This window comes from Pinus tabuliformis, chromosome 4_1, assembly GCF_031772625.1.
Source record: "Pinus tabuliformis cultivar Carrire ecotype Pingquan chromosome 4_1, CPIR1, whole genome shotgun sequence".
Classification (NCBI taxonomy): Eukaryota; Viridiplantae; Streptophyta; class Pinopsida; order Pinales; family Pinaceae; genus Pinus; species Pinus tabuliformis.
The window spans coordinates 957,891,108-957,912,144 of record NC_142303.1 but is presented as its reverse complement, the minus strand read 5'-3'; the positions used below and the strand labels follow the sequence as shown (position 1 = coordinate 957,912,144).

At 38.2% G+C, this 21,037-nt stretch overlaps 1 pseudogene across 1 annotated transcript in view; it reads left to right on the top strand.

Moving 5' to 3' along the window:
• LOC149179334 (putative serine/threonine-protein kinase At1g54610) overlaps nucleotides 1-8,003 on the top strand; it is a 142,275-nt pseudogene extending 134,272 nt beyond the window's left edge. The window contains exons 8-9 of the transcript XR_016258265.1: nucleotides 4,992-5,121; nucleotides 7,265-8,003. The product of XR_016258265.1 is annotated as a putative serine/threonine-protein kinase At1g54610 (transcript). The remainder of the gene's footprint in view (nucleotides 1-4,991; nucleotides 5,122-7,264) is intronic.
• The last annotated feature ends 13,034 nt before the right edge of the window (nucleotides 8,004-21,037 follow it).

Here is a 21,037-nt window from a genome sequence, read left to right as displayed (position 1 = left end):
CTCAACTTCATCAGACAACTATCAATCCTCTCATATTAAGCCCAGGGTGTTTGCTTCAAGCCATAGAGGGCTTTCTTCCACCTGCATACATGAGATTCCCGATCATGAATCTCAAATCCCTCGGGTTGTTCCAAACTTGTGGACCTGCTTCATGAGGGGAATGGTCCCCTTGTAAGATTTTCCTTTGGTACATCTCAGACATGTACCTTCATGCTCTTTTTGAATTTAGGCATCCCTGTCACCATTTGACTCACATCGGGTAGGGCCCCATAATAAGTAGACCTCCGGTGCTATAGATGAGATGTGACAACTGACATGGTCCCCAATGGACTTCCTGCAACTTGATACAACCCTGAACTCAAAAGCATCTTTGAAAATTTCATTTTCAAACACGTACCTTTCCATCGATGAACGCCGCCCTGAAACCTTTGACTTCCATTGCTGAAATGGACACCAGGTTCTTCTTGCGATAGGGTACATAAAAAAGATTCTTGTAAATGAATAGAGTAACACTCATTCAATTGAGGCGTAACATTCCCTACACCCTTTCTGGGATAGGTGGCATTGACTCCAAGTATAATCCCATGATTGTTTCCATCTCTACCAAATTAGAGAGAGCACCCTTCTATCCGATGAATTGCCTTGAAGCACTACAATCAATAAGCCAGATTCCCAAAGAGTCTAAAGGAGAGGGCCAATATAAGATAATGCTTCTTTATGTTCTATGCTTAGAGCCAGTGTTGATAATATCGCCGAAATTTCGGCGATATTCGCAAATATCGCGATATTTTCGGCGAGCCGAAATATCGCCCCGAAAAAATCGCGATATTTGCTTGTTTTGAATTTCTCGCGATATTTATGAGATTTCGGCGATATTTTCCTAAATAGCGCGCAACGATGGTAAATATCGCCGGCAGCCTTTATAAATTGGGTTTTTGGTTTTTGTTTTCGTCATTTCGTTTTCGTGAGCTGGAGACGCTGCGAACAGTGCGAAGGAGGGTTTACAGCCTACATGTATGCAGCGATGCTATTATTAATTTATTACTAATCTATCATCTATGTGAATGCCGGATGCCCCACCGTTATAATCAAGTTTCAACAATGCACATTTTAATGTCTTTTGAATTTTCTACATAGCGTATGATGCTTCAGCCTTACATAGCGTATGATGCTTCAGCCTTCCATGATTCAAGCCGTAATACTGTCATGACTCATAAGTAGTTATAAACTTATAAATATGAAACTGACCTGCGGCAACATGGAGCGGGGAACGGTGTATATTTGACATTGCTCCAGCCTCCAACATTTAATATATATAAATTTCCCAACCTTAAAATATATGCTCCTGCTTGAACATATGCTCCAACGTTAATATTGCAGATTGATATTGCAGATTGTAGCGTTGATAATAGATATTGTGAGGGTGGCAGCGTTGCCATACTTTTTGGCTTTACATGAATCACAATTACAAATACATCCATATTTATGGTATTTGATCAGCGTATTTTTATGGAATAGTAAACCATAATAACATTTCCCTTAGCTGTATTTGGGATACAAGACATCACGGGGCTGCTGGAGGGGGAAGTTTGGAGGGGGATCAGCAGGATATGTGATGTTATTTTAAGTTTTGTTTGAGTCCTTGATTGGACAATTGTCAATTTATCACTATCAGGGATCAGCAGGATTTGGTATCGCCTTTGAAGTTTGATGTATCATTTCTATTTGACATCATATATATCAGTGTTTTCTTCATATTTATGTGCCAATGTGTTTAGTTCATGTTGTTATTGCTTTATATGTTTAGAAATCTGAAAAAAATGAATATATTATGCATTTTTTATGCTTGCCGATATTTGCCGATATTTTGCCGATATTTTCGCCGATATTTCCGATAAGATATTTTCCGGACCCTCGCCGATATTTTCCCGATACCGATATTATCAACACTGCTTAGAGCAATTTATTTCAATTTTCATAGTTAGCTCAATATCTTTTCCATATTAGCAATCACATCAGCATTAAAGTAAACTGCGGATAGAACATAAACATAAATCGCAAAAGACAAGCCAAGACAAGAGGACACAAGATGTGGTGCTAGCCAGGGACAAACCCCAATGTGGGGAAACCCTTGATCAATTCTTCTTTTATGTTCTTAAATAGTTCAGCAGAGAGAGATAATACATTTACAACAGAAGTCAACACTTTGACTTTTCTAGATAAGAGCATAGATCATCTCTAAGAAGATGATACATGAGATAGCTGAACTCAGTTGAAGACGTGCTATTTCAATTGATTCTCCAAGGTGACTCCTTCACTTATCATTGTTCTGCACCTTGTCATCATGCTGCACCTCACTGTGCTCCACCATGCTGCACCCATCATCACTATGCTGGACCTCATACCCATGCTGCACACATCATACTGCTGCACCTTATGCTGCCACTGCTGTCCCATGTGCCATTGTTGCACCATGCTACCACAACTGTCCCATGTGCCATAGCAGCACCATGCTAGCCACTGCTGTCCCATGTGGCATACTGCTGTCCCACTGTTAGTGACATTGCTGTACCATGCCATCATTGCTATCATGCTGTCATTGTAACATTGCTGTACCATGCCATCATTGCTATCATGCTGCCCATGCATCTTGCTGCACTATCATGCATTCAAACTTCATGTGTCACCTTGCTGTCACATTCCTAGCACTGCTGTCCCACTGTTAGTGACTGCTGCTCCTATGATTGCTTGCTGTCCCATTGTAGCCTTGCTGTACCTTGCTGCTGTCCCATTTTGCCTTTGCTGCCACATGTCATTGCTGCTGTCCCAATTGTGCTTGCTGTTCCAATGTGTTTGCTGTCCCAATCTTATTGTCGCTGTTCCAATGTGTTAGCAACACCATCCTATTGCTGCTATCCCAATGAATATCACAGCTCCCTTCCAACACTTTCGGACCCCTGTTTGCCCTTAAGATAGTCCTGAAATCCACGCTGGAATTTCCTTTCTTTGCTGCGGCCTAACTCAGAAGTTATCCTCCTCAACGAGCTCCTTTCTGATGTATTGTGTGTTGCACAATGGACTGCGGCTAGGGCTTCCTTAGGACTGCGTTTAGGGCATCTTTAGGACAACGTCTAGGGCATCTTTAGGACAGCATGTAGGGCATCTTTAGGACAGTGGCTAGGGCATCTTTAGGACAGCATCTAGGTCATGCATAGAAGCTAGGGCTAGGACTGTGGCTAGGGCAGATTGTTAAGCCTCCTTTCCTCCTGCGTCTTAGGGCTACTTCCTCCTAGATTTCTCTCACACTAAAACCCAAGACAAGTGGAGAGAAATCATGAGAGAAGTGTGTGTGAAATGACTCAAGTCATCTCCTTTTATACTAAAATGTTGAACAAATGTGGGTGTTATTTAGTTGCTGGCCGACCTTGACGAATTGTCTTATAACACAAATAAATTCATATCTCCATGAATACTTATCGGAATCGGATGATCTTTAGATCAATCCTACACCTCTTGATGAGAGGGATCCAAGAAAAATATTAGCTGCCCTAAATAAGATGACCCACATGGAGTTTGGCCCTAGTTGCCAATTTTAACAGTCACACACTTTGGTCATTGGTATAGTCAGCTGTCATTGCAAATTTACATCATTGTTAAGGAATTTAATTCCACTCATATTTGATACTCTGACTCTGTTGGTGTTGGTAAATAAATGATATTTAATGCAAGACACATGGCTCAGCTCTGGGCAGGTGTTGCACTTGGTATATGTTTGCCTTTCACTTAAAATTTTGTTTGTTGCATTTTGAGAGGCTGTTCATACATAAATTTTGTTTGAGGCTCTTTTGTGACTGCTTTCATATAGTGAAGTGACCTTAAGTGGCTCAGCTGTTCTAAAATCTGTGTGTGCTGTTGTTAATTGTGTCAATTTTTGCATATTGTTGCTAAATCTCTAGATTTAATCTGTACATTGTGTTTGAATAGTTTGGCCAGATAAGATCTCGAGTCCTTTAGTCATAAGTCAATGCCCCTTGCTGCAAAATTTGATTTATTTGGCTGGATGGCATCTTTGTTATCACTCGTCCTTTGGAACATGTTTTTTGAAATAGTTTGTTACTTGTATGTTGTATACTGGAGAAGGTGAAGCTGCAAAAAATAAAAATGATTTTCTTGTTAAAATGTTTGACATGCTCATTCCTGCAACCTTTTAGACTTTCCTGAAGTTAGAATTCTGTTGCTGCTTACAATGTTTTATCATTTTAGACCTACCATTTTGCATAGAACTGAAACAAACATTATAACCAACCTGGAATAAAGTTTAAAGTTTAAACAACCAATATAATTTTTCGGTTTTAAGTTTGTTTCAAGTGTATATTCATTCTGTATTTTGTGGTCTACACTGCGGAGCTTGATTCTGAGAGATGAATTTTTCTGTTGGTTTTTACTAGTTAGACTTTTCTGAAATTAGAATTCTGTTCCGGCTTACACTGTTTCATTATTTTAGACCTGCTATTTGGCATTGAACTGCAACCAACATTATGACCAACTTGTGACAAACAGCCAATATAACCGTTCAGTTTTAACTTCATTGCAAATGTATTTTTGTTCTCTATTTTGCTGACATGGATGGTCTAAATTGTGGATCTTGGTTGTGTGAGATGAGTTTTTCTGTTGGGAATTGATATGCAAGGAAATAGCATATGCATAACTTGACCTCCCCATAGAAAAATATTTCCCCTGATGGTCCATGCTCAAATCCCCTTTTGAGTTGCCATTTTGGCACCCGGTTCTCCTTATCTTATAACAAAGTGAAAATATATCAGAAAAAAATAGGATAAATTGTTGTTCTCTTGGGTGGAGAATCTTACACGTGTAAGGATCTTTTATTTTTAAAATATAGTTTGTGGTTTACTAATAATGTGGTGTCAAGATTTCAGTGAATGCAAATATCATGCATACATTATAAAAACAATTTGTTGTCTTGTTTGCAGAAGCGACGGATGATTTCACAGTCCAATGCTAAGAGTAAGAGTGAGAAGTTTCCTCCACCACATGAAGATGGAGCTGTTGGTTTTCCAATGGAGCCTCCGGGGCAAGGTCAACCATCTTTTGAGCCCCAAGGTATATGTTTCATCCATCCTCTTATGTTCCACATTCTGTATCATCGTTCTGTTCTCATGGGAAATCCTACCTTGATTGGATCTTCAATAAAGAAGAAACATAATGAGGAAAGATTAGGAATTTCTTCTTGGCAATCAACTTATCCCTCAAAGTTACCAGTGTAACCAGAGCCTATTAGCAAAGAAAATACAGACAGAGATGTTTGAGAAGGTTTTTTATCAGTCTCTCTAAGTCAACAGCAGACAAAAACCTTGCATGTAGTAACTCTTAAGATGATAAAAGCTGCTTCAAAAACATGGAACACAAAGTTTATAGATGATTGTGATAACAATAGAACTTAGAAGAGGTTGGTTGTATGGTGTAGGATGCAGGAAAGCATGGGAACTTTTGAATTTCACGTTCCAGTCTTAAGAGATGTCTTAGAGCACATTGCAACTTTGGTGCATTGTTTAATTCCAACTTACATGATATTGTTGGCTGTGATCTGTAAAACATACCAGGATTCCAGCTATCTATCATGCAAAAGCATAATCATTTTTTATGACCTTTCTTGTAATTCTTCTTTGCAACCATACAATGAATTTACCCATGAATATCTCTAATGACATTTAACTTACCTGAGCTCTTTTACAAATGTATGCTGTACTAGTGTAGTAATAATCTTTTAACATCTCTGGTAGGAGTTCAACTTATTCTTCAATAGATTTTATGGCTTTCTTGTTAAAGAACAGGATTCAGGAATGAGGGTTGGGTAATTAGATGTGTCTACATTCTGGAGTCACAAATCTTCCATGAAAATTGTTGACTCTTTCAAGTAGGGCTGGGATATTTGAGGGTTGGCTTACATTGTTTTCCTGTATATGTTTATGAGAGTTGAGAGATGAGCAATATGTGAATTAGAGCCAGAAATGTAGAAGAATAACATATAGATGAAGATATAGATTTGGATTGAGATTTATGACACTGGAAGACTAATCATGCACCAGAGACCAACCAATGTTGTACTCAGTTAATCTATTCAATAGCTTTAGTAGACCATTATCTGTCAAGAGATTTCTATATTTTTTCTTTTAGATGCTGGCTGATAATGCTTGAAGACAAATGCATCATAATTCCTATTAGTTCCATCAAAAGAATGAGAGATTTCATCATGAATAATCATTACGTTTATGGATCTTTTCTGTAACTTACATTTGTGATTTGTTGGCCTTAATACACTGATGTTGCTGATCTGTTCCATGAAAAGGTTTTGAAAAATTTAGTGAAATAACTTTTGAATTGGCTGCCAGTTCCAAACATTCTTCATGTATATTTGATGGCTGGGACCTGGGTTCCCCATTATCACTCATTGTTGCAGAATACTCCCACATTTGGCAAAACTGGTTACTTCATATATTTTCTGTTGGGTGTGCTTTAATTTGGTTTATTAGTATTCAGAGTCCAAGCATTGTTTATGAAGAGGCAAGCCAAAAGTTAAAACTTATTGCCTAATTTAAATTCAAGGCTCTTATTATCATACAAATCCATAGCTTCAACTTTGCCCTTCCCTTTTTTTTTTCAATTTCTTTTCCTCGTGAATGATTTCAGATTTGTCTTTTTCTTCCATAAATGTCTGTTGCGGTATATTTTGGCTACATTCCTTCTAGAAATTGCCATTATTTTTCCTTATTTAAAGTCCATGTACATCTTTCTTCTTATGTACTTCATGCATATGATAGGCTTACTTGGTAGCATTGGTATTTCATTAATATATCTTCTTCCTCGTTATGACTTTGCTCTTTTGCCATTAGAAACTGTGTTTTGAAACATGAAAGTTTCAAATGGAGATTTCATATTTGTTATGTCTTGAAATTCTTGAGTCATTATGACAACATTATATACAATCAATTCTTGGAGTTGCTGGAAAACAAGTTGTTTAAAGCTCATCTGATCCAATTTCCCTATCTTGATGTAAATCCTCCTATTGACCTGTATTTTCTGATAAATACCGTTCATATCCAAATCTTGACTACTTTGAATGCTGCAATATTACAACCTCAGACCTAATGTTAGAAGATTGTATTGTTAGTTATCAAATCTATCAATGAACTATTTTCATGTCATCAAATTTTTAAAGAGATTATTTTTCACATATTTGCTGCAGGTACAAAAGAATTTACCAAAATTCAGGGATGTAACCAAAACGTGGAAAAAGCTCGAGCTACATTGTCATTCAGAACACAGTCAAGATTTCAAGATGTGGTTGGGTATTGATATTGGATTTTGTCGATACTACTCAAGTAATGCATGTATGTCCTTAGTTTTGATTGATATTCAGGGGTTTTCATTCTATAGCATATGTACCTGATCTTATGTATCTTAAAAATCATTGTGAAGTTAATGAAGCAAAGGTTAGTGTTCATATTTGTATTATGATTAAACTGCAATAAGTGTTGGCAACATCAGTTCTCAATAGATACCCCTTTAGAAAGGATTTGTAACTGAAATCCTGAAGTGAATATTGCATTTCCATCATATGCCTACAGATCTTTTAAGTCTGGTCTTCATGATATAGCTGCTTCAAGGGAAAGAAAACAAACTTTCTAGCGAGTTAACTTCTTTCAACAGCACTATGTGATTAGAGCCTTGAGTGCATAGATTTCTGGCAAATGTCAAATCTGATTCATGGCCCTTCCATGGTTGAATCGGAACTTAATGTGTTAGCATGTATTATACTGTAGTGACTCAGTGAGGGGGTTGTTGTACCCATAGCTATTGTGGAAGCATCTTAATTATGCATGTATGCCAAAACTTTTCAAAGACCACTCATTCGTTTCTTTTTCTAGATATCAATATTATTTACTCAAAAAGCCAATGGATTCCAAATTTTTCCCCATGGTTTGATCAGAAGAGTCTTATTTTGCAGCTCCTACAATTTGGTCAAATTGCATTACTTTGTAAGAAATTGTAGGTGGAAACTTGATTACTTGATTATCTTTAAGTTAAAGGCAGTTGTTTCTGTACATTGGTTGGCAAAAAAAACTCACAAATTGAAGACATATGCAATTGTTTTGTCTATACCAGTGTCTTGGCAAGATATTTATGGCCATTTTACAGTACTTTTCTTACTCTATAAAACTTTCTTGACCTTTTTTGCATCTAGATTTTATGTGCTTTGATAGTTCTTTCTTAATGTGATATGCTTCTTATATTTACATAAAAAAACAAAAGGTGGAAGGGTATATACAATGTAATTTACATCCTCTTTGTTAATGCTACAATAACATAAATAAATTCCAAAATGGCATCATGATCTTATAATTAGGCGTTTTTGTTTTGATAAACAAAAACCATATTTCCAAAAGCTGTATGTACCTCCTGTCCATATATGACAGAAATGAGACACAGCTAACCTCATTCCAAAAGCATATTTGTGTCAAAGTCCCCAAAGGGTAAACATAGCAGAAGTCTTAGTGCTATATGCCACTAAGAGAAGAACAAACTAAGGATTTTGAGTCACTAAACAATGCTGCATGTCAATGCACTTGACCCTATAGAACATTCAACAACCACATGCTTTCATTGTTCATGATTTCAACTAGGCTTGGCAATTGAAAATTTCATTAACAAATGCTTCATTGTTTTTGAATGGTGGGAGGTAAGGCAGAGACTCTTTGAGAAGTTGCTTTTAGACAGCTAAGCCTTGGAAGGAAGCCCCTAATAAATTGTCAACCATACAAACACTTGGAGCTTATAAGGCAACTGCATTAGCTGCACACTGTGTAACCTCGAATCCATTGTCTGTCAACGATGGAAGACACACACTGTGCATTAAGTACAGAGCCAATCTCATGATGTTGATGCAAAATGGAGTACAACTTACACAAGTGATATTGAAATTATTAGTCCAAAACTCCACTTCCAATTACACCAAATGGGTCTTGGCATGTATTTATCTTGAACATATCTTTGGCAGTCCACGGAGTTGCACAACCACACAGAAAATGCTTCGTGCGATACATCACAGCACTTATCTTCTTAGAAGACAATGACTGCACCATCTTCAGAAACATGCCAACCAAAACAAACTTTGTAGTGTGTCTCCAACAGTGAAAAAAAAATCCATGGATATATCCTCCCAAGGTATATTTGGTATCGGCAATAATGTGTACAATCATGCGCTTTACTTGCTTTGTGATTTAACATACTCTAAATCACACTACTGATCGACTCATCTATTCCTTCATGCTTAGCCAATAATATCCTCCCTCAAGCAAACCTTTTTTAATTGTCAAGCATAAAATGTCCTAATTTGCTATTGTGCAATTCTCATATCGAATTCTTTTGCACTGACCCCTACAAAATACATAATTGCTTCCCTTCGAAAAAATGTCTTCAGATGAAATAATTTAACTATGCATTTCTTTCTTACATTGTTGATGTCTTTTCATTTTCCCAACTTGTATGAAATCTCTCCTATGTTCACATGAGACCTTAATTTGCTTGAAATCATCTTGTTCCTCATTGGTGTCAAAATTAACGCTCTCATGCTTTTGGTGCATTTGACCTTTTTCTCCTTCAAGGACTAGTGCTTCAACACAAACAAGTAGCTCCGCAAAAGCTTGACCTATCTGAAACGTAACTAGTTCAACTTTACTCGAGTGTTAATAAACATAAGCACTCGATGATTTATGTACATAATAAACTCCTTTGTTAAGAGATGATCTCTGCAAGGCTTCAACTCCTACATAATAGCATGAAACCCAAGATCTTAAGTAGAATAATTATGCTGTGCTTCATTTAACTTCTTGTTGAAAAATCATGCTTAGCCAATAATATCCCCCTTCAAACAAACCTTTTTTAATTGTCAAGCATAAAATGTCCTAATTTGCTATTGCGCAATTCTCATATCGAATTCTTTTGCACTGACCCCTACAAAATACGTAATTGCTTCCCTTCGAAAAAATGTCTTTAGATGAAATAATTTAACTATGCATTTCTTTCTTACATTGTTGATGTCTTTTCATTTTCCCAACTCGTATGAAATCTCTCCTATGTTCACATGAGACCTTAATTTGCTTGAAATCATCTTGTTCCTCATTGGTGTCAAAATTAACGCTCTCATGCTTTTGGTGCATATGACCTTTTTCTCCTTCAAGGACTAGTGCTACAACACAAACAAGTAGCTCTGCAAAAGCTTGACCTATCTGAAACTTAACGAGTTCAACTTTACTAGAGTGTTAATAAACATAAGCACTCGATGATTTATGTACATAATAAACTCCTTTGTTAAGAGATGATGTCTGCAAGGCTTCAACTCCTACATAATAGCATGAAACCCAAGATGTTAAGTAGAATAGTTATGCTGTGCTTCATTTAACTTCTTGTTGAAAAATGCTATTGGTTGCTCTTGTTCAATGCTATAGAGTTTGTACACATCCTCAATCCATCTTGGAACCATGCAATGGTTCATGCTTTACCTAATCAATCTTGCAACCTTGTCATAGTTTCTAGTTCATTGTCAAATAATCAAAAGACTCACATGATGTTCTAGCTCTATGAGAGCTAACTTGCCAGGCAAAAGCCCTTTTCCCTACCTAGATGATGGAAGGCCTTCTGACATAGAACAACTAATTTACCTATTAATTCAACTCTATGCTTTCTAATAGTCTGAACATACCACTATTTAATTCAACCAATGACATCTTTGGAATCAAGTGAATCTTGTATGCAATCTTCCTCAGTGGTGGTAATCCAAGTTGTTGCATGCTATTTCAATATAATTGTCTGACAACTTATCTACTTACTCAAGGATTTACTCCTTGATGTGTTGTATGACATTACTTTGCATGATAACATAGCATTACTTTATCACTTCCACCATGTTTAAGTTCTTTGGAAACAACAACTTTTGCGACTCCTTATTCTTTGTTGACAACATATGAAATCTTTTTCCATCCTTGGTGATGGTGTCGGTGTTCTTCTTGCAAGGCACCACGTCTCTATAATATTGTCATAGCCTTCCCAATGCCACATGGAAATAATCCATGGGATTGACATCACACAAAATCTCATCTTAATATGCTCCTATGTTGGAGGACACCTTGCTTCACTATGTTACTATCATGTCATAACCTCTCTTTGGAACTATAATCAATAATGATTGGACAACACTTATTTCCAAATTTGCACTTGGTTTTGAAAATGTTCTTTCTTCAATCATTTGTCTTCTTTTGATATTGATTGCTAATTTTTTGGTGCAATCATTACTTTGTGCAACATTGAATGTTTTCCATCTTCTATGGCAATTGGGATGGTTTGTCGGTCCTTCAAAGTCTACCTATGTGTTAAGTTTTGATATGTTCTATGCTTAGAGCAAATTTACTTCAATTTTCCATAGTAGCTCAATATCAATTCCAGATTAGCAATCACATTTAGCATGATAATAAAATGCAGATAGAACATAAACATAAATCGCAGAAGACAAGCCAAGACAAGAGGACACAAGATGTGGCGCCAACCAGGACAAACCCTAATGTGGGGAAACCCTTGATCAATTCTTCTTATATTCTTAAATAGTTCAACAGAGAGAGATAGTACATATGCATCAGAAATCAACACTTTGACTTGTCAAAATAAGAGATATTCACCATGAAGATAACATAATGAGGTTGTAGATCTGATGACATGGATTGCAGTTCTGAACTTGGGTGAAGACACACTTATCAATCCTCGTACTTCAACTGATTCTCCAAGGTGATTCCATCACCATGTTGCACCTAACAGTGCGCTGCATCAACCATGCTACACCGATCACCATGTTGCATCCATCCCCATGCTGCATCCAACATCATGCTTCCACGCTGATAGATAACTAAACCCTTCAAGGACTTCAACCACTTAGGATAGACTCTCCTAATCCATGCTGTCATCCGAACTCAAAGCAAATTGTAATATTGCCTTGGAACAACCTTAGCTGCTTGTTGTGGCTTGCAACCTAGCAAAGCAGCTAGCTGTAGCAGTAGACTCCATCAAACCCAAACAAGATCCTAAATAGCAGCTTAGCGCTTTGTCTTTTAATCTAGTGTCTGCTGCTCCCAAACGTACTTTATCCATGCCTTAGAACAACAATATTTAACATGTTGTTACAGGGATTTCCATGATGCTCCTTTACGCTGATATATGTCTCCTTTATGTTGCGGCTAGGCTTCCTTTAACATATATAGGCTCCCTTAGATAGCTATGTGTGAGTGCCTTCTTGCTGCATATACAATCCTCTTTGACTATGACCAGAATGTGTCTAGATGTTCCTCCCTTAACTACGTTTAGGGTACTCTCCCTGACTGTAATTTAGGGCTCTCCATGGCAGCGTATAAGAAGCCTTCTCTTGCTGCATAGAACCCTCATTGACTTGTGATTGGGGCAGCATAGAGTCCTCCTTTTGCTGTGGAATAAGGCCAACATTTAGGGTGCACCTGGACTGTGACTAGGGCACACACAGAACTGCGGCTAGGTCTCTTTTGAACAACGTGTAGACCTCTCCTTAGGACAAAGGATTGAGGACCCTTTGAACAACATATTGAGGACCCTTTGAACAACGTATTAAGGACCCTCAAAGACTATGTACAAGCTGCATTTGGAACCTCCTTTCTCTGCGGAATTAGACAGCGTATGAGAGCCAACTCTATGACTGCGGCTAGGGCTTGTACTAATTGCGGTTAGGGCACATAAAAACCCTACTTAAACTGCGGCCTAGTCTCTTTAAAGATCACAGATAGAAGACCTCTCCTTGCGTAGATAAGTCCTCTTTAACTGTGTCGAGGTGTTTCCTCTTAGGGCTGCGTAAGGCCTTCTCTTTTGACAACATCTAGGGCTAGTGCATCCACTTAGGGTAGCGTATCCTCTTTAGATCTCACCTACCACCAAAACCCAAAGACAAGTAGAGAGAGATCACAAGAGATGATTCTCAAATGACTTGAAGACCTCTTCTATTTATGGTGAAATGTAGAGGACAAGTGGGGGTAGTTTGGACGCTGGCCGACCTTGACGAATTGTCACATAACACAAATAAACTCATATCTCTATGAATATATGTCAGAATCAGATGATTTTGAGATCAATCCTACACCTCTTGATGAGAGGAATCCAAGAAAAATTTTAGCTGCCATGAATAAGATGACCCAATGGAGTTTGGCCCTAGTTGCCAATTTTAACACTAGGCTAATTGAGTTTTTTTGCTAATCTTGCATGAAGCTCATGTTTGTGGACGCTCAAAATAACGTGTGCCCTTCATCTCCATCTCTACGTGTATAACAATTTATTTGTCCCCTATAACCACCAAATCCTCTGAATCTATTTGATGGATACCTTGGCATTTTTTTAGTCACATTATTTGTATCATCCTTCAATCTTCTGATCATGCATATCCTCTATCTTGTGTGGATTTGTGGCCTCTTTTATGTGAAATTTTAATTTTAATTTTGCAATTTCTTGTTATTATTCCCCTATCTCTTAAGATTACACATCAACTGCAAAATCTTTGCGGCAAACATTGAATAAAACACAATTGCAAGTTCACAAATTTAAATATAGGAACTAAGAAAATAATGCACATGCACACAAGATAGATGACACCAATATTTTTGGACAAAAGTCCTTGGAAAAACCCTAATGTGGGGAAAACCAGTGCAACAGATAAGGGTTTTATTATTATGAATCTTCAACAATCTGAGAAATTACAACTACTTGCTTGATAATGGAAAAGCGTCGGCAAATAATAATCTCCACTGGCAAAAAATGATCCGAAGATAAAAATTCTCCTCTGCAAATAGACCTAGTCTCTTCCAATAAACTTGCACTCCTCCCTGACACTCACATTGTTGCCCAAAAACACGCACTAACTGCTCTTGAAAATTTGCACAGCCTTCAGGGATCACTCCCTACAAGCAAAACTGCTTCCCTTTGCCCCCTGAAGCTACTCGCACCTCCCCCAACAATTCTTTCGACAACTGGAAGTGGAAATACTGCTCCAGGGACATGCACTAGGTAAGCTTGCTAACTCGCATAGCTATTTCGGCCTCCTCTTGTAGATAAAATAGACTTCCTTTCCTATCACTAGGATATTAGAAAATATGTGGAAATCCTCTTTGGAAATCTCTTCCCAAATCTCTGTTGAAACCCTTGTTGCTGGTGTCTCCCTTTGCTTCAATTGTGCCCTTGCTACCTCAACAACTGGGTAAGTCGAACTACGCAAGTGTGTCTCTCCCACCCTTTTGATTTGGTCTTATAATATCTCGTTGAGCAATAAACAACCACGATCTAATCTCAATCAGTGACTAACGATAATCTTGACTCTTTCAAGTGACTTTTCCAGAAGACTTTAGAGAAAAATCAAATTTTCCTAATTAATACTAATTAATCAAGCTATTTCCCTATGTTAGACTTGAGAAAATTGATTAACTGCTTAATTAAATCTAAATAGGGCCTTTATCTCGTGAAATCAATTCCGCGTATTGTAGAAAATGTGTTCGCTAGCCTCATAGACACCATAGAGACTAGAACCCCTATTCGAGCTACACAAATTAACACTCCCTCTTAGCGAGGAACGTGTTCTGCGTAACACCCAACTTGTCTCTGAAGAAGATGAACCTCACCTTCCCCAAAGCCGCCTTCAAAATATTTGCGACTTGCTCAACTATAGGTATATATTGTCGTTGGACTATCTTGTGCTGCACACGATCCTTGATGAAGTGGTACCTAATGTCTACATGCTTGGACCTATCATGAAACACTGGATTCTCCGATAACCTAATGCAACTCTTATTGTCACAGTATATCATTGAAGTCTCTATCCTCTGACCAAACAAGGCTATCGACAACTTCCAAAGCGATATGCACTGGATTCTCCGATAACCTAATGCAACTCTTATTGTCACAGTGTATCACTGAAGTCTCTATCCTCTAACGAAACAAGGCTACCGACAACTTCCAAAGCGATATGGCTTCATGTGTAGCCATGCTAGTTGCTATGTACTCTGCCTCGACTGAATTCAATGCCACAAATTTCTGCTTCCTGTTGTACCAAGAGACAACTCTTGATACCATGTAGAAGCAACACTTTGAAGTGCTTTTCCAATCCACTGTGTTCCTTGCCCATTCTGCATCAGTATAACCCACCAACCTGACACCATCACCTCGAGTATATCTAATCCCATATTTGACTGTGCCACACAAATACCTCATCACATGTTTAGCTGCTATCCAATGAACTGACTCAGGACCATGCTAAACTACTCAGAGAGTTAACTAGTCATCTTCGGCTCCACCATGAACTGACTCAGAGAGTTAACTGCATAAGATATGCTTGGCTTGGTCTTAACTAGAAACATGAGAGAGCATCAATTCCCTGTACAAGGTGGGGTCCACATCCTTCTACCTGGATGCATCTATCTTCTTCCAATTGTTGATAATGGGTGTAGACATGGCCTGTAGTCCTCCATCCTGAATCTCCTTAGGATCTCTATGTAGTATTCTCTTGACAAAGGAAGATCTTGCCATTTGTCCTCGGGTCTACCTCCCAAACACCATTTTGCATGATTGCGAAATACTCCTCAACCATCAAATTCTGCCACCCCTAATGCTATGCGACCTCTTGATAGATAGAAGGCTCGCTATCAACTAACTCACTGACCAACGCCATGTAGCCAATGTATCGGTCTGGTTGTTTCCACTCTTTCTTGCTTGTCCCAGGAGCCCCCACAAACCCCTGAGCATCCCTGAGTGTAGCTTGAACCTCTCGGTTCCTCCTACCAACAATGGAGCTAGGAATATCTACCTCCATGTCCTCCTGATGCATCTCCCTAATTTTCTGCATCTGCTGCTCCATGCTTTGTGAAGCCTCAGGAGCATTCACATTTGAACTCGTGCTTGTACTGGTCACTGAACTCGTGCTCTTATGTTTCCCTTGGTTTTGTTGTTGAACTCTGGGTGCTTTTGCTAGTTGTTCAATGTGTTCTTCAACTGCTGGCGGCTCTCTAGATCTTTTGTATGCCTTTTCCTCCATGAACTTGACATCCCACCTGACTATAATCCTCCTAGCCCTGAGATGTAGATCTTGTATGCATTCGAGGTTTCGCTATACCCAACGAAATAACCTCATTATGCAATCTGATTCAATTTCGAACGTGTCTCCACTGGAATATGACAATACACTAGGCATCGAGGTATCCTGAAAGCCTCCTCTAGAGTTATGTTGCCAAGCTTTCTATGTGGGAATCGATTTTGAATATACACTATTGTATTGCATGCATATGCCCATAAGTAACGTGGAAGATCTTGGTCATACAACATAGCTCTCGCCACCTCCGAAATAGACTGGTTCATCCTCTTAGCAACCCCATTCCGCTGTGGGTTGCAAGGAACTTCCACTCTTTCTTGATTCCCGCCCTGGTAGAAAACTCTTGGAACCCCTTACTGGTATATTCCCCTCCATTATTTTACCGAAGATTCTAGATCTTTTTGCTTGTCGCATTCTCCTCTAGAGCCTTATATATCTGAAAAAAACTGAAGACCTCATCCTTGGTCCTCAAAAAATAGATCCAGGTCTTTTTGGAGAAATCATTGATAAAAGTACAAAAGTATTCTTACCCCCTGAGAGATTTCGTCGACATCGGCCCACATATGTTTGAGTGTACAAGGTCTAAGATCCCTTGCATCCCACTGTCACTCCTTGGAAAGATGCCTTAGCAAACTTCCCCAACACATCCTCTACATACATTGTTGTGCTTTGTGCTCACCTCCGGAACACCTATCACCATCTCACAAAGAAATCTCAATGCTCCATGATGAATACGGTCCATCCTCTTATGCCATAGCTCCCCCTAGTCCCTTCGATTGTTGTTGCTTACTAGTGCCTTGGATGTGTGTAATTGCAACCTGTATAACTCAATGCTCCTCACCCTAACTGCTATAGGTGACCTCCAGTCCTTGTGCTGTAGCAACACTCTAGCCCCTCTAAAGAGAACATTGTACTATTTGTCCTGAAGGATTGATACGAAGATCAAACTCATCCCCAAGCTTGACACATGTAACACATCATGGATGGGTAGGTGCTTGCCGCAGTGCCTCGTGCTACATGAGTTCACTTGGACTTGTTCCCCATTTGAATCTTGTACCTAATGTTCCCCTCCTTGTAATTGGAGAAGTACCCCCTAACTCCTGTCGTATGAAATGATACTCCATTCTCTATGTACTAGACATCCTATGAAGTCTAGCTAGTTAGGCAAGTGATCATTGAGAACTCCTGGTCCATCCTGCTAGACAACTCATCTGCGTCTGCTGACACTGCAACTTGCTTCTTGCCCTTCTTCTTCCTTTGTGGCAACCACTGACATAGTGGTCAAACTCATGACAACCATAACACTTGACCTTTGATAGGTCCTTCTTTCTCTTTTTTCCCTTCGAGCTAGGCCCCTTACTGGCCCCATTCATTGCTTTGCTTTTTTCTGCTAAGGCAACATTCTCTTGCTCCTTCTCAACCTTCAATATCATGCCACTGCTGCCGGTGCCCTCAACTAAGTTAAGCCTTGGTTCCTCCTCAGTGAAGTCACTCCATAGTTGATCCTAATCTGGAAGTTTGTCTTGTGCGGAAATCTCTTGGACAAACATTCGCCATTCCTTGGAGAACTCATTAAGTGTTATATGCACTCGCTAATCATCGTTGGCTTTCTCTTCAACTACAACTAATTAATGTCTGACACACTGAACTTTGGTGAGCTAAGTAGTCACACCTTCTCCCTTATTTTACTTGATGGTCATGAGCTTCTTTTTGAGGATCAATTTCCCATTTTATGATGGATCCTAGTACAATTTGATGATGACATCCCACATCTCCTTCGTTGTACCCTTCTTTGTGATGTGTGGAACGATATGATCTCTCACTCCATCGAGAATCATCCTCTTTGCTTTGGCATTGTCTCTCCCATATTCATGAAACTTGATGGGATCTGTTGGCACGACAATAACTGTTGTAGCAAACTCCTTCAGATCATACTCGTCCAATAGGAACAACATTGTGGCCTTACAAACTCCAAAGTTAGAGGCTCCATCCAACTTGTCCTAATCTCTTAATCTTGCTGCAACCATCTTTGGAAAATCTGCGAATTGGAATCACTAGAGAAATAAACTGAAGAGCTCGAACTGGGTATTAAACCTTGTGTGCTTTCTCTCCTTGTTCATGCACTGGTTTTTGCAAACCCTCTGCGACTAGATCTATGCAGTTCCTTTTTCTGCCCTTAGATCTGCTATGATACCATGTGAAATTTTAATTTAATTGTCGCAATTTCTGGGAATTATTCTCCTATCTCTTGAGATTATTTGTCAGCGGCGAAATCATTGCAACAAATATTTAATAAAACACAACTGCAACTTCAAAAATTTAATACGAGAATTGAGAAAATAATGCACACACAAGATATATGACACCAATATTTTTGGACAAAAGTCCCTAGAAAAACTCCAATGTGGGGAGAACCAGTGCAACCGATAAGGGATTTATTATTATTATTAATATTCAACAATTTGAGAAATTACAACTGCTTGTCTGGTAATGGCAAATTTTCGACAAAAAATAATCTCCACGGTCAAAATTATCTAAATTCTCTTATGCAAATAGACCTGACCTCTTCTAGCAAATTCACACTCATCCTTGACACTCGCACTGCTGCCCAGAAATGCACACTGCTTGCTCTGGAAAATTCGCAAAGCCTTCGAGAATCACTCCTTGCAAGTAAAACTGCCTCCCTCTGCTTCCTGAAGCTACTCACACCTCCTTAGGCAATTCTTCCAACAATTGGAAGTGAAAATACAACTCCAACTACACAAACTGGGTAAAATGACTAACTTCCATTGCTATTGCGACCTCCTTAGGTAGATAAAATTGACCTCATTTCCTGCCACTCAGACACTGGAAAATATGTGGAAATCCTCTCTGGAAATCTCCTCCCAAATCTCTGCTAAAACCCTTGTTGCTGGTGTCTCCCTCTGCTTCAACTGTGCCCTTGCTATCTCTACAACTAGGTAAGTCAAATTGCGCAAGTGTGTCTCTCCAACCCCATCAATTTTCTCTCATAATCTCCCGTTGAATGATCGATACCATGATTTAATCTCAATCGATGGCTAAGATCATCTTGACTCCTTCAAGTGACTTTTGCAGAAATCTCTAGAGAAAAATCAAAATTTTCCAATTAATACTGATTAATTAAACTATTTCCTTAAGTTAGACTTAGGAAAATCAATTAATCGCTTAATTAAATCTAATTAAGCTATTTAACCAATTCAGGGTATTGAAGAAAATGTGTTCCCTAGCCTCATAGACACCATAGATACTAGAACACCTATCCGAGCTACGCAAACTAACATTTCATTGCCCACCTCACTTCCTTTGGGAAATCTTCCTATTGACATGATGTACTAAATTTTCTTCCACATTTAGCACGTTTGATATTCTTCCTCCGTTGAACATATCTCATGTAGATTCATTTCAATATTACAAAGTTTAAGCTTGTAACATACCTTGAAAGATGTTGATCCTTGCCTTGTGTTTAGTGAGAACCCAAAAAGTGTCAATTTTTTTGGTGTACTCCTACACATTATTATTGCTTATGTAAATTCTGCACTTCACAAATTTTTTTTCATGTAGTCCACACAAGAATTTCTCACACAATTTTGGGACCATCTTGCTATAATTGTTTTTTTCCTTGCCCTTCCAAATTTATTCTCTTGCATGAAATCCCAAGAGATTTTAGTGTCCCTTTACCTTGGCACATGCAAACTTTGTTTTTTGAGGGCATTCCATTTTCTCAAAAACTCAAAATAACTTTTGAATTCATTAAACTAGTTTATCAATGCTATATCTTTGAAAAGCTTCCATCAGGATAGAGAACTTCATTTTTAAGTCCCTGATTAGTTTTCAACAATCTCATGTGTTTGATATGACATATCCATCTTCGTCTTCATGCTCATCTTCTAGTGCTAAGTTTCTCTCCTCAATGTTCTTCTTTGTTGTATGCTCCTCAACTACTCTATTTTTCTACCAATATTTGCGATTCTTTGTTCATAATTGTTTTTGTTTTTTTGTTTTTTGTTTTGGCTATTTTAACTATTTCTCACTTATAGCCTCCTAGTCATCTTCTCTAAGCCACACCACTCATTTCTCACCCCAAAATCTCCACCCTGCCTTTGACATCAAATGGCACAATTGAGGTGCAATGGGGCCAATTCACTAAAGCCCTAAACTTTGTAGAGTATATATGCCCTACAATTCACATGTTAGAATATAAAATAGCAGCATGAAAAAATAAATGGTCATATTTGCATATATGATTCTAAAAACATTGTTAGAAGGAAAATTTTCTACTTGTTATCTTTTCAACTCACCTCTAACTGAGAAAACCCCTAATCCACAAATGCAAACTTGAGCTAAACTTGGGAGAGGTACTACTGTCACTTTAATACAATTTTCCTCACACTTTTGGTTAGTTCCCTTATGACCAAAAGGGTATCCCTAGATGTTAATGGCCAAATAGCTAAACCTAGAAAATATATTAATCAGAGCCTTAGACTTCAGATGTAAATTTGATTGATGATGAATATATGATAGACAAATTTGCACTTGAGAATATCAATAATGAATTAAATTCAGTTAAAGATGTAACTTTGCAAAGTGAAAACGATTTAATATTTAGAAAATATTATGATATAATGCTTCATACAAGTAAATTCTAGCTTTGAGAAACTTTGACAAGATCCAATCAAAGATAAGATATTTCGTAAGCATTTAGATCTACAAATCAAATCAATTGGATCCAATCAAAGATAAGATATTTTAGTTTAGCTCTATAAATCAAATATAGTTTATAATATTTTGAAGGTAATTTCC